Raw genomic sequence first — 17,905 nt, forward strand, 5'->3', positions numbered from 1 at the left:
GTATACAAGCATTCATCAGGCCAAGACCAATCTGGGCTCACCCGGTCGCTTTGGTGACTCTAGATAACCTTGGGACGATACATTTGGATGTCTGCCCTATCAACTTTCGATGGTACTTTCTGTGCCTACCATGGTGACCACGGGTAACGGGGAATCTGAAATTTCAGGGAAAATCCACCAAGTGCTGTTACCAGGCATTAAACCCAAGTGAGTGTTGTTTACTTCTCTTCCAGGACATCTTCTCTGTCTAACCTGTAATAACACTGTAGAATATTTCCGATTGATAATGAAGCTTTGAAAATGTTTGCTAAAACCAATGCGTTGTCGAATAAAATAGTTAACACAAAAAATACAGTAAATGATTGTGATATATTGCCTCTTTTAAAATAATTTTCTCATTTTCCATCTTTATCCTGTATCTCCTTCACCAGAGTTGGAAGAGTTCTCCCTATAACAGTGCTATACTCTACACCACCTTTCTAATACTTCATATTGGTCAAAGCAAGCCAATCCAATTAGAATATCTACAGGTGCCAGTTGGGTGCATGCTCCGTCATCCAGGACATGAAAAAAGTGGAAGGGGTGAAAAGGCATGCTGTTTGATATGAAACATGACTTATTTTAGTGGCGCCATCATTAAGCTATCAATCTCGAGGTTGCCTGGTTGGCAGCTCATTTTTTCCTATAGACCACTAACACATATAGGGGTTTCCAATGAGTACCACCACTTTAAGAACACATAGGCTTACACTTACATGTCCACACCTTTAATATAATACACCCTGCCTCCTGGGGTGAGGAGGTCTTCCTTAAAAACATTAAAGGCAGTGTAGGTGACTGTACAACACATGGTGAGAGTACAGTCAAGTTCAAGCAGTTTGCAATGCTCCTGCAGTCTGCAATGGCAGGCCTATTGTCAGCAGGTTGCATGGGTCGCCCAGGGTGCCTTAAACCCTACTGCAGCCCTGGGGACCCCTTTATCACCAATGCCCTGAGTATCCCTGGAACCATATACTATGGATGTATAAGTGGTAAAGCATTTGCTGATTGGGATTATCAAGTCAAACATAACCTTTTTAGGGGAGAGCACAGGAACTGGGGTCTGGAAAGCAGATGCCAGTGCACTATTAGAGTCATAACCATCAGCATTTTGGAGCAAATAGTGGGTGGTGACCATACAAAAAGGGTTACTTTCCTACATGCATCCATTAGGAATGATGTCTAACTAATGGAAACAAAATGACATCTCATGTAAAGCCACTCATTTCAACTACCCAAGGTAGATTTCTATGTTTAATTTGCTGGAATATTTCAGACATAGCTTCCAAATTATCTATCAAATAGTGTTTAACAACATATGATATTATCATGTTTACAGGAAACCTGGACCACCAGGGATATCATATGGAATGGATAGTTCTGTTTCTGTGTGTCAGCAAATTCATCTGCAGCAGTAAGGAGGGGGGAATTGTAACTATTTTCTGTGTTGCCTTAGATATAAAGAGTGTGTAAATTTCAATTCTGCATCCTGGGACCCATATGCTTCGTATTTTTCATTCCATTCAGATACATTTCCATTTAGTTTACTTCTACAGTGCTGTAAACCCACAAGAAAAGACCTGCAATATTGACATCTTATTCTCTGTTATAGAGATATTGACGGTTAGGTCGTTTCAATTCTGAAAAGTTTTAACGTAATTATAGGAGGGCAACTTTATGCAAAGATAGGAGTTAGTCCCACTATCTATGATCCATACGAACCAGGGGTGGTTGTGCCACATCAGTCTTAAACAGATAAAAGGGTGTTTAATCTCCTTAAACATCTATTAATCTTTGACCTGTGTAACTATGTTGAAATTCTGGGGGAAGTTGATAAGTTGCTACTTTTACTGGTTGGGGGCAAGGAACTAATATAATTTATATATTAAACTCTATGTCTATGCTTATGTATGTTCAATCTGGGGGAACCAAGGCTAGCAGATATAGCAATCACAATACTAATGGTCTATTTATAAATATACCTCCAAACTGCACCGGAATGTCTGAGAAGGGTATGACCAGTCTTGAACAGAAAGATATTAGGCTGAGGCTTAAATGGCAAGAAGTTCATTTTAACTTTTTGCTTTGTACAGTTGTTAAAGCCACTTTAACACTGATTATGGAGTGCTTCTTTGTTGAAAAATCCACTTAGGGCCCGATTATGACTTTTTGTGCAGAGGGAGTGGGCGGTAAGGCACCACAGTGCTCCCGCTGTGCCAAAGCCATGGTCTTGCCGCCTGCCAGATTAGAAGTTTCCTCCTGTCTGGTGGACTTTTGTTGGTGCTCTCGTACGGTGCCTCAAAAAATGGGCACCCCAATGAAAACACCAAAAACAGTTCCTGCACAGCATGGACTGTAAAGTCCATGCCATACAGGAACTGGTTTGCCTGCACACAGGGCATCCACATGGCGTGAAGCACCAGGGTGCCCTGTATGACTCCCTTTATTTTCTTTGCGCCACGGTTTTCATAGCGGTGGAACCACCATGAAAAAACGTGATGGAGAGTAAATCCATGATATGCTTGGTGGAACCACGGAAGCCCTGCCAAGCATATTGCAGCCCCAGGACCGCAGCGCCACTGCCAGGGAACGGAGGTTCCCCAGCAGCGGTCCCATGGAAGTCCGACCGCCCAAGTCATAATAGGGCAGTCAGACCACCGGTGCAGTGGTGGCTAGACTGCCACCACCATGCCACAACAAGTCAAGGACATTCAGACTCGTAATTAGGCCCTCAATGTTTTAACTGTTTATGCCTTTGTTACTTTAGGACAGCGTATCAAAAAAACTATTTAGAGTCATTGGAATTACATCACATTTCCTCATCTTAGCTGGTTAAATCAGGAATGCAGGCAGGCAAATAGACAGTTAAGGCCAGCATTAAATAAAACGCCCAGAGTAAGGGATGTTATTGCTTACTGTAAGTCTAAATTCAAATTAGCATTAAAGAAAAGGAAAACAGATTTGCGGGAGAAAACCTGGGATAAGTTATCAGTGCCAGTGTGCTCAAACAACCTCACCACTGGCTTAATTGATGGTCTTGAGATATAACACGTTGTAAGGCCATTTACCACCTGGGTCAGGTAAGGAAGTATCTATCCCTGAAGCAACCTCCCTCTTTATTATTTGGGTATTAGGTTAGATATTAAAGAGGTTGTGATCACCATTAATCAAAGTCCCTCAAATAGAGTTCCTGGTCCGATATGGTCCCAGTGGATATTTATAGGCCAATATTGGTTGTTGGTCACCAGGGATAAACTAAGGACCTAAAATCTCCTGTAACTTTGCATTTACCATAACAGCCAACAGCAGTTACTGTGCCTACCAATCAATCAATCAATCAATCAATCAGGGGTTTCTATAGCGCACAACTTACCCATGAGGGTCTCAAGGCACTCGGGGGGCAGCTACGGATCAGTCGAAGAGCCAGGTCTTGAGGTCCTTCCTGAAGGTGTGCAGGGTAGGCAAGCGTCTGATGTTCACGGGGAGCTCATTCCATTTATTGGCTGCAATGTAGGAGAAATCTCTCCCACCCGTCCTGTTTCTGCAGATGAGGGGGACCTCTGTCAGTACGAGGTCAGCGGAGCGGAGGTTCCTTTTGGGTATGTGGAAGGATACTCTCTCGTTGAGGTATTTGGGTCCGATGTTGTAGAAGGATTTGTAGGCGTGGGTGAGAAGTTTGAAGGTGACCCTTTTCTCGACGGGGAGCCAGTGGAGGTCTTGGGTCATGTGTTCGTCACACGGTGTTCCAAGGACGAGTCTGGCGGCGGTGTTCTGGATGGTCTGGAGTCTGTGCAGTAGGGTCTTGTTGATTCCTGCATAAAGGGCGTTGCCGTAGCCCAGTCTGCTGGTTATGAGTGCATGTGTGATGGTCTTTCTGCAGTCGGGGGATCCACTTGAAGGTTTTGTGGAGGATGCGCAGGCAGTTGAAGCTGGTGGAGGAGACGGTGTTGATCTGGCAGTTCATGGAGAGGGAAGAGTCGAGGATGATGCCGAGGTTGCATGTGTGGTCAGTGGGAGTGGGTGGGTTTCCGAGGGCAGAGGGCCACCAGGTGTTGTTCCAGGTGGAGTTGCAGGATCTGAGGATGAGGACCTTGGTCTTCTCTGAGTTTAGCTTCAGGCAGCTGTTTTTCATCCAGGCTGCCACGTTCTTCATTCCTTCCTGGAAGCAAAGTCTGGTGTCTTTGGGATTCTTCGTGAGTGAGAGAATGAGCTGGGTGTCATTGGCGTAGGATACAATGCTGAGCCCATGCTGTCTGACGATGGCAGCGAGGGGGGCCGTGTAGATGTTGAAGAGCGTGGGGCTGAGTGAAGAGCCTTGGGGTACTCCGCAGTTGATATCGGTGGGTTTGGAGAGGAAGGGCGGGAGTCTGATCCTCTGGGTTCTGCCTGAGAGAAAGGATCGGATCCAGTTGAGGCCGGTTCCTTGTATCCCTACGTCTTGAAGCCTGGCTGCAAGGGTGCAAAGAGAGACAGTGTTGAAGGCTGCAGAGAGGTCCAGTAGGATGAGGGCCGCGGTGTGTCAATGGTCGAGTAGCATGCGGATGTCATCCGTGGCTGCGAGGAGGGTGGTCACGGTGCTGTGGTTGTAGCGGAATCCAGACTGGGAGGCGTCGAGGATGGAGTTCTCTTCGATGAAGATGGTCAGCTGGGCATTCATGAGTCGCTCTGTGACTTTCACCGTGAACGGGAGGAGAGAGATGGGCCGGTAGTTTTTCAGGTCCGTTGGGTCAGCCGTGGGTTTCTTAAGGGGGGGTTTAACCTCCGCCTGGTTCCAGTTGCCTGGGAAGATGCCGGACACGAGGGAGGCGTTGATGGTCCGTCCCAGTTCGGGTGCGATGGCGGCAGTGGCCGTGTGGAATATGTGTGATGGGCAGGGGTCTCTGGGGGATCCTGAGTGGGTTTTCTGCATGGTGGTTTTGGTGAGTTCGACGGTAGTGGGATTCCATGTCATTATGATTGGCCTATCGGTAGCGTTGGGGGAAGAGGTGTCGTCAGGCGTGGGTTCATTGAAGTTGTCGTAGAGGGCCTTGATCTTCAGGTGGAAACATGTTCAAAAAGGGAAAAGGATTGACCACTCCACTGCTATAGGACCATTTCCCTATTAAAGCTCTGTTGTGAAATATGTTAGGCGAATTGTATAGCATAGGATTTTGAGTAACATCAATGAATACAATGTGTTAATAGAAGTACAATATGGCTTTAGGTAGGGGTTGGGAATGCAAGAGCAGTGCCTCAATCTTCATTTGATTGTGAGCAAATATACTATTCCTAAGAAGGGTTCATTGTATCTCACATTTATGGACCTTAGTAGCGTAGCACCTTTAACAGGGTTATTAGGTCTAAGTTATGGGCCATATTTCTTGAGATAGGTTTGGATCAGACCACAGAATTTCAACGAGCTCTGCACTTTAGAGTCGAGGCTTCAGTAAGATATGGGATTGAGGGAGAGTGTACTAAATCCTCAAAGCTGGAATGGTGAGCAGGAACGGCCAGTATGCTGGAGGATAGGGGGCAGGCAGGAGAAGAGGGAAGGGGCTCTAGGGATCACGGCGAGGGAATAACAAATAAAAAAACGTATCTGCAGCCATCCTGTTGTGATCTTCTTCACCTTCTCAGGAAGGCACAGGCTCCCAGAATGTCCTGCGGCCAACCCCAAAGCTACTCTCACGCAGAGAGCGGCTACAGGATTAGCCTGAGTGCCCTCAATTCGCGCTTCAGGACAGTCTGTGAGTCTGTGCCTGCTCTGTCCAACCCAGCTGCTTTGCTGGGTTTTAGAGAGCTTTCACTGCACATGGTGGTTTGGCCCGCCTGAGAAAGCTGGCCAAACCATAATGCACAGTGATGGGAGTGCACTACCACTCCCATCAGTGCCTGTCACCACTAGGCCCTGCCCCCAAGATTCGGCAGGAACGGAAAAATAAAACAAGTACCATTTTATTTTTCCTTTCCAGCCATTTTTTGGGGTGGCAACGCTCCTCTGTCATAGCTGAGGAGCTGCCACTGATGGTGAGTTAGGAATGTGGTTTGGCCCATATTTTGTTTTTATTGTACATCAACTGCCTTTTTACGTCCCTGGTCTCCTTCAGAAAGGACATGTCCAAGTTTAACAATGCCCCTTTTCTGGCCTTACTTTATGCCGATGGCGCAGTGCTAATGTCCCAAACGCAGGCTGGCCTTAGGGGATTCATTGATAATTTCCTAGAGTTCATGGACAATCTTGATCTAGAGGCACAATTTTCAAAAACCTATTACATGACACAAAACCTGGTAAAGTTAGACCCTAGATTCTTACTATAGGTAAGCAGGTTGAAAAGATAACTTACTTCTCTTACTCAGGAGTTACATTTGATTCCTGAAACACATAGGCCCCCTGCCTTTCTAAGATGTTACATAATTTTATTAACATGTGTAAACATTTAAACACATTAATAAAATATAACCACTGAGAAACTGAAGCTTTATAAATGTGCACACTAATGGTAATTTAAAATGCTTACATGTATTCATTAGACCCGTTTTATATTTACACTTCAAGTTATATTTGCCTAAGTAAACATGCAACCCTTATTTCATATTCTGTATTTGTTTTGAAAGTTATATGTGTGCATGTGTATTTATATATTTGGATTACACATTAAGTGTTTAATTAAAGTTAGCCTGACCACAGACCTTAACTGATATGTATTTTACTTTATCAGTCTGTTCTTTTCCTTTGCAGGTGCATTTTCATGATTTAATTCGCTATAGAAAGGAGTATTGGTGTCTGTATTAGTTTCTTGATAGTAAATCCTGAGAAGAGACCTCTTGGCAAGACACGTGAAGACCTAATTAGCAGATAAAGTCTCCTAGTCATCATGCATCAGTAACGGAGAATGCTCAAGGTTGCAGCAACTGTCCAAGTTCTGTGGAATGGGAAATTGAAGTGATGTTGCACATGCATACCACAAAAAGTGCAATGATTGGTTACTGGTGGAGTGGATAGAAATATGATTGTTGTTGAAGTTGTATTGGTTTTAATTAGTGTTCACTCTGTTAGAAGTTAGAGTAGATACCCTTAGACTTTGAGGGGTATGGACCTCTCTGCTTCCTTCATTTGTGCAAATGTAAAGCTTCAGGCTAAATACTTATTCCAGTTCTGGGAGACTTCTACTGGAGTCTTGACTATGCTGACACCGTCTCACACTTTTGAATTTACTTGAGACCCCATTCCACACACCTTTATTCTAAACTTTGAGCCTTGATTAGGTGATTTAAGAATTTGTTAATGTTTAAGAGTGAGAATCAGGGTTTCTTTAAGGAACACACATTCCTATTTCTCAGTTTTTGTATTGCTGTGGCTGGGATTATTTTTTATCTTATCCTACTGAGACTGAAGCTATTGCGATATTTCAGTTTGCCAGCTGTAGTTCTGAACCTATTCAATATTCTCTCCATATGCATATAAACTGGTTTGATTAATAATTGGTAATAAAACTACTTAATTTCAATCACTCATTCCTGGTCCTTAGTGTGGGGCCAAATAGGCTTAGAAAGTTGAATTGTTTTATTACTGCTGACTCCCTCAGACTCTCAGTCAACCTAAAAAGTTCCACCAGATGAGAGAATGTAAATCACTCACCTGCATGCTCTCACTGTCAATCTGGTGTAACAAATAGGCCACTCTCAACAGAGAGAATAGAGAATTGCCTCAAATGTGACCAAGGGCATAAAATTCCTTGGCTGATGCATACTAAAGAGGTCATCGATACTCTTGGTGGATCTGACCTATATGCCTTGCCTCATCAAATCAATAAGAGGGAAATATTGAGGGTTTAAAAACCATTACAAGTTATTAAACATTGTCGATGGAGAGGTAGAAGAATTGAGGAAACCACTGTTCTGATAATAAACCACTATACAAACTACTCTTGAGGTTGTACCTCATCTAATTTGGATCAATAATCCTTGTGAAAGATTGTTACTAGCTGATTTGCACTAGGAAACAAAAAGAATCATCTCAGCTTCCCTTTAGGGCTAAATGATTTGTCAACGTTTTTTATTTGACCCTGCGATGAATCCTCATCAAGGACACTGATGCGCTTTGTCTTTTTCTGTAGGGTTTATAAACTTATTACATGGCGACATTTATCAACCATTGCTACAAAATATAGATTTTTTCAAATGTAAACCAGCACTTTTGTTTTTTAATAATGATATCCAACCCTATCATCTTTAATTCTTTGGATGTGTTTTAAAGCCTGCCATACGCTTTCGTAAATTGTTGATTTTTTAATCAGAGATCACACTCTTTTTGTTTTTTAGTACCAGTCTTATTTCAAGCAAGAAAGGAAGATGTATCTTATCTTGGGAAAAAAACGTTATTTTTTTGTATAACCCTCACCTACCAGGGTTACCCCTTGGTGGCATGCTTCATTATGGGGTCCTTCCTGTTCCGCTACGGAACGGGGTGTGCTGCGACCAGACGACTACGTGGGAGCACTGGTTATATAGACTATGAGAGGAAGATGTTGTGCTGTGGAGGAGTAATGTTAAAGGGAGTGTACTTAAAATTACCTGGCAAGCAGAAAAAGTGCTTTATTTTGACCCCTAGTCGGCAAGGTTAAAAAGCGGGTAAAAAGGATAGGGTGTTAAGGGAATTTAATGTTCACACAACCTATTGTTCGACATGTTTCTAGCCTATCCCTATCAGCTATTCTTCAGGACCTAGTTATTGAAAGTAATTTCTCCAGGAATAGTTCCACTCCTTAAGTTGTATACATATACACAACTATATGTATTGAAAACGTGCAACATTCGCACATTCACGCACAGGTGTGTAATGATTCATATCACCTGATCCTTTGTAACATTATAATACGTATTTACTGAAGCTTGTCCCTTATGGTTGCCCCGGCGGAGAGTCCAGCCTCTAGTGATTTCACTGAGTACACCAACTCGTTGTGTTCTGCTCGGGAACCCATATGCGGTTTCCGAGCGGAGAACAACGAGTAGGTGTATCAGAGGGGTCCGGCGGAGCTCAGTGAAATCACTAGAGGCTGGACTTCCCGCCGGGGCAACCGTGAAGCACAAGCTTCAGGAAATACGTACTATAATAATAAAACATAATAAATCACTTTTCCCACTAGCCAGGTAATTTTAAGCACACTCCCTTTAACATCATTCCTCCACAGCACAACATCTGCCATGTAGTCTATATAACCAGTGCTCCTGCGTAGTCGTCTGGTCGCAGCACGCCCCGTTCCGTAGCAGAACGGGAAGGACCCTATATTGAAGCATGCCACCAAGAGGTAACCCTGGTGGGTGAGGGTTTTACAAAAAACTAAAGGTTTTTCCCAAGATAAGGTACATCTACCTTTCTTGCTGGAAATAAGACTGGGTCTTTTATTTCTATATGTAAATCTAATTGGAGGGCGGCCCCAGCCTATATCCTCTTTCTCCCCCTTTTTTGTTCATATATTTGTTTGTTAGTCCCCTTTAACCTGTGTTTATTTATGTATGTTGTTCTATTATTGTACTATTATGATTGTCTATGATTAATTGAATAAAGCTTTGTTGATTGATTGACTGAAAGATATACTTAAAAGATTTAAAAACACTGTTTAACACAATTTTTTAAACTTACTAAAAAATTAATAACAGTAATTTTGATATTTAAATTAACATAATTATATAACAAAAACATATATCATATTTAATTAAAAATAACATGAATACAAAATTAATTATACAATTATATTTCTTGAAATCACTTAAAAATGAAAGGCATTTTTTTAAAAATACAACAATTATAACAGCACAAAAAAAACAAAAGCAGAGAAAGTGTTTGACTTTGAAGGAGCCAGACTCTGACTGCATCATAAGCAAAAGCAGGAAAAGGGTTGGACTTTGGAGGAGATTGATTTACTATTCCCACTCCAATCTAAGCAACAGAATGGAAAGTGTTGGAATGTGGGGGGTTAGATTAGCCATTCCCACTCCAACATAAGAAAAATAAGGGGTTAGATTCACAATTCTCACTCCCATCTGAGATACAGTAGGAAAAGTGTTGGGTTTTGGAAGAGTTAGATTTACTACTCTTGCTCCAACATAAGCAAAAGCAGGGGAAGTGTCAGACTTTGCAGTGGTTAGATACATAACTCCTACTCCAGTTTGAGCAACAACAGGGAAAATATTGCACCTTGATGGGGTTAGATTTACAATTTCCACACCAATCTTAGCAACAGTAGGGAAAGTGTTGTACTTTAGAGGGGTTAGCCATACCATTAGAATTACCAAACTTTAAAAAAAATCATTTAATACATGACAAAGTAAATGTATTTAAACATATTTTAAATGAAAATATCATTATAGATAAAAAATATTAAATGTAATTATAAAATAACAATTACATAAAAAACAACAAAAATAAAATAGCAACTAATCAATTAAATAATGTACTTATCTATCAATTAATAAATGAATTGACAAAACTTCATTTATAATAAAAAACAATGAATGATAATTAAAATAACTTTCCACCCTAATCCCCTGTAAACCCAATAACCTGCTACTAAATTAAAAATGACTAAATAAATTTAAAAAAAGTTTCACATTAACAATTGCAAACAATACTGAAATATTTAAAATAACAATCAATCTGTTTAACAATTGACAGCATTAATGACCAATTAATAATGTAATTAACATAAAAAACATTTAAATATAAGAAACAATAATACTTTGTATTGTATTGTAAACTTCCCAACCTAATGCCCTACAAACCCAACAATTCTAAATTAAAGCATATTTATTAAATTAAATTACAGATTAAAAACTTACAAACTATACTTAAAAATAATAAAATAAGTATCATTATAATACTAATATCGAATAATAATAAAATAATATATATTACATTAATTACATCAATATTTCATCCAACTATATTAAAGTAAACAGTATTATATGCAATATTATGTACTTAAAAAGCAATATTCTTAATTTCTACATTCTCTCCCATTATATTTTTGACACAAAATGTGTGTATCACAATACCGTTTTCGAGATTTTGGAAGAATACTCCTACAACAAATGCTGTGAAGCAGCCATCTACCATTGCTGACAATGTGTGGGTTTCATAGTGAAAACTGGACACGTTTCTGTATTTGGAATGCTGAATTTAATATTATCTAAATCAGCTGTCACTGTGCTTCGAACATCCAAGGATTAGCTGCATTGAGTTTAAAATAAAACCATAAATTCTAGCCCATATTAATATTTAAACTAATTTGACGGCCACTCGGGTCAATTCAGGGGGCATATTACCAAGACAGGCGATAAAATTATCGCCGCTTTAGCGGCAGAAAACTGCCGCTAAAACGGCGATAATGGGCTTGATAATATGCTCTATGGAATTCCAATCGAAGCCCATATTAGATGTGAAGGACATCTAACCTGAGCTTCAATTGGAATTCCATAGAGCATATTATCAAGCCCATTATCGCTGTTTTAGCAGCAGTTTTCTGCCGCTAAGGTGGCGATAATTTTATCGCCTGTCTTGATAATATGCCCCCAGGTACTGTGGCTAGTTGTATAATATTCCTTATAACAATAAAAAGCACCAGATGAAGACTCGTTAAGGCACACTTTGTTTCTCTTCCGACATTAGTCCAATCAATTTAATCGCACAGGTGCTTTTGTACTGAGAAGGGCAGCGCCGCCTGACAGGAGATTGCTTGTGTCCTAAGAAAAGTGTCTCATTTATTCTGGTGCTCTGTGCTTTTAACTTTGCAGGTTATTGGGCAGCCTTTATTGTAAGTTTGCATTTCTAGTTTCTTTCTGCAAAGTTGGTCTCCCAAGCTGGGAGATAGGTACAAACCCTCATCCACCTTCTGCTTTGCCCCATGGCCTTTACCTGTGGGTTTGAATAGAAATGGAGAAAAACGTTTCCCTATCTGAGCTCCTGACATGATGGAAAAGAAGCAGTCCTTAAAAGGCTGGGAACTTTAGAAGCCTTGGGAAAGGAATTGGGATGAATTCATGCATCTGAAAACCACAGATTGGTATTTGAAGAACCGGCCTGGAGGTTTGCACATTTATTCTTCTGCCACTCTGAACAAAACAATTTACTGAAAGTAAGTGAAAATGTGTTTTAAAGACAGAATTTACTCAAAAGCAATTCACTGTTAAAATGAGGTTGATTGCTTTGTTTAGGGTCAAAATCAAGGCGCTGGATCCCTCTAGTTGCTATTTATATTTTATTTTCAGATCTCTACATCAGGTTTACTACATCTGTGTCATTTTGTGATAGCACTACTTTCTTTTTAACTAAATTGATTCAGATATTGTATTCTCTTTATTTCTTAAGTGTAGCATTGTTTTTTTATTACTATTTATGTATCACAAGCACTTTTCTCTGAGGAAAAACTTGTTGCATGAGCCAAACAATTAATGGTAAACTTGAGATGTCTTACAGGTGCCTGTTTATTTAGGTGCTAGAATGTTTTTTACTTTATAGATGCTCATTTACAGCTCATGTCAACACCAAGAACTCTCTCTCCCTAGTTAAGCAATCCAGTTCCCGACACAGTTGAACGGTAATTGCACAGCATCAAAAATAACATTAAATTATAACTATCAATTGTTTGACCATTTGTAAACAATGATTTACCAGGGTTTTCCATTATCATTAAACCATATGAGGCACCAGTCACCAGAACATGCTAGTGCACCACCCACATCATGTTGGCAACTGATTCGTCCTAAAGAGGATGCCATTACAACTAGCACAGGGCCTGGTGTAACAGCATAAGTATGTTTTGGTTATCCTTCAAGTTAATCCCCAAACCACAAGTCCAAATGCTAAGGCCAAAACACATACTCTGATGCCTTTAGTGCTAAATACCAGGCTGCTTAAAATTGTCAAGACTTATCACTTGCTGCACAACTTGTCTGACCAAGGTCAAGCTACTATTGTTCTATTTCTATTTTTTTTACCTACAAACAAGAAGGCAAGCAGTAAATGACCAAACACGGTGAAATAATGAGAGTCCAAACAGTATATTATGAGTTGGAGGGCATACATTAGCAAATGTGCAACTCAAGATAAGCCTACAAACACGTGGCCAGATATAATACAGCAGCTAGAAGCAGGTATTTTTCTCTGGCTGATTCTCAGAAACTCTGACGCTGAGTAACTCAAATGTGTATCTGTTAGAAGGTGGTTCTGACACTATGGGCCGCCCAGATTTTTCGCTTTTTGAGCACCTAATTGTTGAGCTTTTACTGTGGGGGAGCCTCATAAGTGGGACTCAACCACAGTGAACTCAGGATGTAAGAGACTGCATGGAGATTTTACTGGTGTCCCCCTGGCTTGACTAGGCCGCTGCGCAGCAGCTGGAGTATGGGTCACCGGACTGGTTACATGCAGACACATGTGTACATGCGTGTGCACACGTGTATGGGCTGCGCAGGGGAGATTCCTAGCTTGCGCAGTCCGGGTGCAGCTACAAATTGAATGGCTTGGCACTACTTATGCCTAATTGGGTGGTGACATGGAATAGGCTTTATACACTGGAAAGAAACATGCCAGGGAAAGTCAGTGTGTTCTACTGTGTTTTCACTTCATTATTCCCCTATGGGGATGTGGAGCCCATGGCTAGAGTGACTTCCACAAGGCCTACAGATTCCAGACACGCTCTAAAGTCCATTGAAGCGGATGTGAAAAGAAGAATTCTGCAGAGTCCATAGTCATATTTGTACTGCTTTTGGGTCATCCAGAAATGTCATATTTCTCTGAGTCCCTGGCTGGGGACTGGCCCTGGCAGGTTAGATTAATGACATTTCTTCCCAGAGCGAAGATCTTCCCTCCAAGGGAAAGGAGATAGGTGGAGCTACAGGCCAATCCATCAACCGCTGTCGCTGGGTGCCAGGCACCAGGCTGCACCAAGGATGGAAGGCAGCGTGGGGGGATGGGGTTTCTGAGACATGTGGCCAGAGACCCTGGACGATGCCATTTTGAACAAGCTCAGAGGCTGGACAAGAAGGAGGGAGCAGGGGCATGGAAGTTATGTGTCGCTGTTTGATAGGACCAACAGAGACTTCCTGCCAGCCCCCTACTCAACTTTTAAAAAGTGCTTCCACAGGAAGAGAAGCTCTCTCTGGGGTGTGGTCTGCTGAGGCTAAAGGTGCTGGAGCCTGGCACAATGGGCAGCTGGAAAGAGAGACCCCCTGACTGCCCCCAGGACCCTATCAGCACCAGAAGAAGAGCCCAGGACTGGTGCGCAGAAGCAGGGGCCTCTGCGCAGGGAGAAGAGAGGCCCAGGAGGAGAGCCAGGCGAAAGGCTGGCGCAGGGAGCCAATGAAGACCACTCCCTGCAGAATGCACCCTCTTGGAGACCCAGAGGGCGAAGGAGCAAGAGGACGTGAAAATGGAGAAGATCGGACCCCTAGGGGCTGAGAAATGCCTCCGAGAAGGTACACGACCTTTGACCTTTGATGGGACCTACGACGAAGCATGTGGGGCTCTGCCACCGGTCTTGAAACTGCCCCCGGGGTGGGTCAGGTCTCGGTGGCTGCCCCCAAGGAAAAGTAAAAACGGGGAGCGCCGTCGCGCTCCCCGTGAAGGTTCCCTGCAGGGGGGGCCAGAAGCCCACCCTGGCCCCCATCGAAGATGGAGGCGGGGGAGCGCCGTCACGACCCCCGCGAGGAAAGAAGCCGGGGAGCGCCGTCACGCTCCCCGTGAAGATGCCCCAAGCAGGGTGCCAGGAGCCCACCCTGGCGCCCGCCGAAACCGCCAGGACAGGGAGCGCCGGCGTGCCCCCCGCGGGGAGGAGGAGGGGGTCTGGGATCCCATCCCCGGGCCTGAAGTGATGTGGTGAAGGTGGGTGCCGTCGCACCCCCCCTGAAGGAGTCCGGGGGCCCCCATCCCCGGGCCCTGAAGAATGGGAGGAAGTCGGGGGAGTGCCACCGCACTCCCCCGCAGTTCAGCAGGACTGACAGCGGAGGACGCGTCTGCCCGCGGGCAGACCAGAAGTGCACCGCTGGCTCCTGCGGCAGCACATGAGGGAGCTGGCTGCGCAGGGAGCCGGCGGGGGCAGCCAGGGGTGGGCTCCCCAGGCTGCCCTCCAACACAAAGGCATGTGGGGGTCCCGGGTAGGGCCGGGACCCCAACCCGGACATGAGGAGCGGCACGGGGCTCGGGTAGGACCGGGCACCCGAAAATGGGCAGAGCGGCCGGGGGTGGGCTCCCCAAGCCGCATTTCCTTACCTAGGGGTCCGGGTTGGACTGGGTCCCCCACCGAGGCCCGAGAAGCAGCCGGAGGCCCACATCGTGGCTCTCCCCGGAGCAGCGGGAGAGCCGCTCATCAATTATTTAATAACGCCCATAATGCCTTGCAGGCCAGGACCAGCCTGCCAGGGCAAACATCGTGTTCTTTGCTTGTGGTGGCCCCAGGAGGACGGGGTCACCACCACATGAATGCAAAGGTGCCGGGGGAGCTGTAGGAGCAACGCAGTCTCCCCCAGCACGGAGATGAAACGTCCCACTCTCAGTCCCTGAGGGACTTAAAAGAAACAACCCCTCTAGGGCTCAGCTAAGATTGCATTACCTCCTAGGCTGGAACTTTTGTTCTACAGCTGGGGGTGCATTAAGAAGTGCATCATGGAGTGAAAGGCTGAGTTGGGGATGTCTGGAGAAGGGCATCCCCTGGAGGTGAAGAGGTGTAATTGCACTGAAATGCATTTACTGATGGTTATTTCTTTTAGAGGGAGTGAACTTTAGGTGTGTAATGTGAAGTACCTGTAAGGTGATGGTATAAGCAAAGTGGTGTTATGTTGCCAGACATTCCTGCTCTAGTGTCTGGCTGTATAAGCGTAATCCTGTGATTTCATCTGTGATTCCTTTATGGGCTGTAATTGCAATGCATTCTAATGATCCACAAATGTGCTGAGTTCTGTCATTCCAAAATGTGCTTAAACATGTATTCTTGCTACTGCACTTAGGTGAAAACCCCAGACTGCTAGCCCTTAACATATAGAGGTGCATACCTTATGGTCAGTAGGAGATGCTCAGTCAGGGTCATGTGTCACCAAGGCAGGTTTACCCCTTTTTAATGCTTGTTGAGGTAATGGGGTGGGTTGCCACTGGGATGGTGCCAGTGCGCAGGGCCCTCGCTCCAGGTTATGTTCAACTACCTGCATTGGGGACAAGATGATGTGCATACATGGGAGTGGAGGTACTAGACCCCACCCCCCGCGGGAGGGGTGGAGATGTTATGCAATGTCACAAAGTAATTCCAACAGCTTATGTATATTTGTAAATTGGTACATAGCATTGAGTAGTGTGTGTGTTTAATGAATGTACTCTTACTTTTATAAAGCAAAGTACAGACTGGACAATCAATTATTGCGTTTTATTTTTGCGCACCTGCAAATGGCGATTACTAGCCCACACCACCTCCCTTGAGTAAACCTCAGACTGCTCTACAGCACTACCCTCTGAGAGTCAGGCGCTACAATTGGGTGTTTGGTTCCCAGTGAAGGACAAATGTAGTCATGTTATTTGTGCAGGGCTCACAGATGCTGCCTCGTTTTCCAACAGTATCTAACCACAAATACAGGGGAATCATTATGCGTTATTGCTGCAAGGTTAGAAGGTGGTACTTTAGTTCAATGTTGAATTCCCTCTTAGGCCCTCATTAAGATATGGGGCTGGTAATAGCAGTTATTGGCTCCATTGCAATTATGAAATCGGCGAAAACACCACTGATCTCTTGGTTGTCAGTCGGATATTTTGGGAGCCGAAATCTACTGTGAAACTTCTGAGCAAAACTAGGAACTAGCAAGGGATTTCTTCTTAGGGTCCAACTATATATGGGTCGTATTAGAGTTACTGGTACCTCTGCTAGTGAGGAAAACCCAGCCCATTTACCGTGACACTCATAAATGAGGGCCTCAGTGTCAGCAAATCAAATAATAATTGGTAGAGAGTTCCAGATGCTAGTGGAATTTCTAGAGCAAGAGAGCTTCAGGGTGTGATTCTTCCAAAACTTCATGATTTCTAAGCAAAGGAATGCTTTGCTTCTAGATATTCTGTTTCTTCCATGTATTCTGATTTTGTTTTTAAGGTATTTAGGAGTTTCAAGGTTTAGTACTTTACATGATACATACAGTCTGTCTTATAAGTGCTGCCAGCATGCCTGGGAGGCCATTTTAGGTTTTCCAGGTTGGGCGAAATATGATAAAATAAATTGTGGGTTAAATGTGCATATCAGCACACTCCTAAAGGGAATCACATCATGATTCTATTTCAAACGTTAATGGTGTGCTCGTGGGGTGTCAACTTCTCATATTTAGAGATGAAAACAATTTTGTGGTATTAGAGATTAACTGGTCAGCAGAATATAGGATATCCTTAAAGGGGTCGAGTAGCTGTTGCTTGAGAAATGGCCTTCAGGTGCGCTTTTGATAGGAAGCATCTGATGTTATTAACTATTTTCAATAAATAGTTTGCAGTTTTATATATGGTTTTATCAATGTGCTTCCAAATCAAGTTTGTAAAAATTTTATGAGAGATGGTTATGAAGGTTAAATCTGAGAAAGGGGACTGGGAATTCTGTTATCAATGGTTAATTTCAGTTGCATATGTCTCATCCATAATAGAATATGTCCTGTGCATGTGGATAGGATATTGATGTTATGTGTGGAGTCCAATTATAACTGTATACCATCTGCGTATTGGTGGAAGGATAGTCCAAATTCACGTAGTGATGCACCAGAAACTCAACATAAATATTTATCAAAAAGGAGCCAGAACCGAGCCATCACCTTTCCTAGGATGCACTGCCATCCTTGACCAGTCTGCTTCTCCAGAGCCTGCAATGTGCAG

This window comes from Triturus cristatus, chromosome 8 (assembly GCF_964204655.1).
Source record: "Triturus cristatus chromosome 8, aTriCri1.1, whole genome shotgun sequence".
Classification (NCBI taxonomy): Eukaryota; Metazoa; Chordata; class Amphibia; order Caudata; family Salamandridae; genus Triturus; species Triturus cristatus.